This window comes from Giraffa tippelskirchi, chromosome X (assembly GCF_054371585.1).
Source record: "Giraffa tippelskirchi isolate mGirTip1 chromosome X, T2T-mGirTip1v1.2.pri, whole genome shotgun sequence".
Lineage (NCBI taxonomy): Eukaryota > Metazoa > Chordata > Mammalia > Artiodactyla > Giraffidae > Giraffa > Giraffa tippelskirchi.
This window is the reverse complement of record NC_137289.1, coordinates 33,277,014-33,280,236: the sequence shown is the minus strand read 5'-3', so window position 1 is coordinate 33,280,236 and position 3,223 is coordinate 33,277,014. Positions and strand designations below refer to the sequence as shown.

General features: G+C 43.2%; 1 pseudogene across 1 annotated transcript; it reads left to right on the top strand.

Moving 5' to 3' along the window:
* Positions 1–1,759: 1,759 nt before the first annotated feature.
* On the top strand, positions 1,760–2,966 carry LOC145536215 (heterogeneous nuclear ribonucleoprotein A/B pseudogene; annotated as a pseudogene). Its single transcript, XR_014075702.1, has one exon. The product of XR_014075702.1 is annotated as a heterogeneous nuclear ribonucleoprotein A/B pseudogene (transcript).
* Positions 2,967–3,223: the final 257 nt, after the last annotated feature.

The window sequence follows — 3,223 nt, the reverse complement described above, 5'->3', positions numbered from 1 at the left end:
GGCTTTCCTGTTGGATCAGAAGCTAAAGAATCTTTGTGCAATGCAGGAGTCCTGGGTTCAATCCCTGGGTTGAGAAGATGCCCTGGAGGAGGAAATGGCACCCCACTCCACTATTCTCGCCTAAAAAGTTCCATGGACGGAGGACCCTGGTGGGCTACAGTCCACAGAATTGCAAAGATTTGGACACGACTGAGTGACTAACACTTTGTTTCAAAACGAGCTCTATTACACTGGTCTTTATGTACTCATGTAGAGGAAGGATCCTAAATCCTAAAATTACAGAGCAAAAATGAGGAGTCAGGAAAGCAGAGGAGGCTATACTGTCACAATTTGTGGTCTGGAAACTTCCAAATGATTAAATGCAATGTAAACACCAGTAACTAAGATGCTGAGTAGATGGTGTGGTTTAATTGTCATGGTTTTGGTAATAGTTGCCAGACATCCTGGGAAAAGGCTTTCGTGTGACCCCCACCTCCACAGTTATAATAATTTTTTTTTATTGAGGTACAATTGACATACATTATTTTCTAGGGTTCCAAAATCACTGCAGATGGTGACTGCAGCCATGAAATGAAAAGACACTTGCTCCTTGGAAGAAAAGCTAAGACCGACCTAGACAGCCTATTAAAAAGCAGAGTCGTTACTTTGCCAACACAGATCCGTCTAGTCAAATCTATGGTTTTTCCAGTAGTCATGGATGGATGTGAGATTTGGACCATAAAGACAGCAGAGAGCAGAAGAATTAATCCTTTTGTGGTGTTGGAGAAGACTCTTGAGAGTCCCTTGGGGTTCAAGAAGATCAAACCAGTCAATCCTAAGGAAATCAGTACTGATTATTCATTGGAAGGACTGATGTTGAAGCTGAAGCTCCAATACTTTGGCCACCTGAAGGGAAGACCTGACTCATTGGAAAAGACCCTGATGATGGGAAAGATTGAAGGGAGGAGAAGTAGACGACAGAGGATGAAATGGTTGGATGGCATCACCGACTCAATGGACTGAGTTTGAGGAAACTTTGGGAGTTGGTGATAGACAGGGAAGCCTGGCGTGCTGCAGTCCATGGGTCACAAAAGTCGGTCATGCCTGAGCGACTGTAATGAATGGAATTGACATACATTAGTTTCAGGTGTATAACACAGTGATTCAGTTATCTTATATACTGTGAAATGATCACAAGAAGTCTAGTTAACATCGTCACCACACCAAAATTTTTCTTATAATGAGAACTTTTAATAGCTACTCGCTTAACAACTTTCAAATAGAAAATACAAATATTATTACCTGTAGTTACCACTCTGTACATTACACATTCCCCCTGTGACTTAAGTTTGTACCTTTGAGCCCCTTGACCATTTCTCCCACCTCTGGCAACCACCAATCTCTTCTTTTGTGTGAGTTTTTCCTTTTTTTTTTTGGCAGATTGTTTTCATAGTTGTCCATGTAATAGTGAGGTCATACAGTATCTATCTTTATGACTTATTTCACTTAGCATAATGCCCTCAAGGTTCATCCATGTTGTAGCATATTCAAGATTTCTTTTTTGTGGCTGGATGTATTTCATTGCGTATACAGGCATATTTCACTTATTGTGCTTGACTTACAGCACTTTGCAGATAATGTGTTTCTTTTTTACACATTGAGGTTTGTGGCCCTCTTGTATCTAGCAAGTGTACTGGTGCCATTTGTCCAAGAGCACTTGCTCACTTCTTGCCTGTGTCACATTTTGGCAATTTCGAGGAGCCGCGTGCCTCGGCCTAGAATGTGGGAAGCGGGTAAAGAGCAGCCCATGGAGACGATGGAGCCATGGAGAACGGACATGAGGCTGCCCCTGAAGGCGAGTCGCCGGCCAGCAACCAGAACGGCGCCAAGGGCGACCAGACCAACGCCAGCCAGAATGAGGAGGACGCGGGAACAATGTTCGTTGGTGGCCTGAGCTGGGATACCAGCAAAAAGGATCTAAAAGATTATTTTACCAAATTTGGAGAGGTCGTTGACTGTACAATAAAAATGGATCCCAACACTGGCCGGTCAAGAGGGTTTGGATTTATCCTCTTCAAAGGTGCAGCCAGCGTAGAGAAGGTTCTAGACCAGAAGGAGCACAGGCTGGATGGCCGTGTCATTGACCCCAAAAAAGCCATGGCCATCAAGAAAGACCCAGTAAAGGAAATTTTTGTAAGGGGTCTGAATCCTGAAGCCACTGAGGAGAAGATAAGGGAGTACTTCGGCGAGTTTGGGGAGATTGAAGCCATTGAGCTTCCAATGGATCCAAAGTCGAACAAAAGACGAGGCTTTGTTTTCATCACCTTTAAAGAAGCAGAACCTGTGAAGAAAGTTCTGGAGGAAAAGTTCCACACCATCAGTGGAAGTAAGTGTGAAATCAAGGTGGCTCAGCCCAAAGAGGTGTATCAACAGCAGCAGTATGGCTCTGGGGGTGGTGGGAATCGCAATCGAGGGAACCGAGGCAGTGGTGGCGGCGGCAGAAGTGGAGGTCAGGATAGTACAAATTACGGGAAGAGCCAGCGACGCGGTGGCCATCAGAATAACTACAAGCCATACTGAGGCTTCAGCAGGAGTGCCTGACTGACCACACACGCTTTGTTTTGGTATCGAGTGAACAAGATTATATACCAAATTTAACTTGGCAAACTTTCTATCCCATGTGCATCTTATTTAAAATTTCCTCCCTGGAAATCACTCTCCTGTTGAGTATTTCCAGAGCTCTAGTTGTTTAGGCAGCGTGTGGTTTCTCAAGAGGCCAGAGCGGCATTATGGGCTGATTTTTATTACCGGGTTACCCAGAACCAGATTGGAGGGTCTGCTTCCTGCTGCCGCTCTGCAGCCTGGACCTGTGGACCCTGGTTGTAAAGAGTAAATTGTACCTTAGAAAACCAGTGTCACCTTTTTTTCACCTTTTAGTTTTATATTATTTGTGTCATACATTTCCTATAATGGAAGTGTTAATTTTACTGTACTTTTTGGTACCTTTTGGGAATCTAACGTATTGTAAGGTATTTTATACATGTCCTGATTTTGCCACGACCTGGATATTGAAGCTATCCAAGCTTTTGAAATAAAAATTTAAAAACCAAAAAAAAACAACAAAAAAAGAACACTGTGTTTTTATAGGCCGTTTTGGGGGTATTTTCAGAAAAGATGTGAATTCTCTTGTTTACCTATTTCTATTTGCCAAATGGAGTTAGTACTGTATGGATAAGAGTTGCTG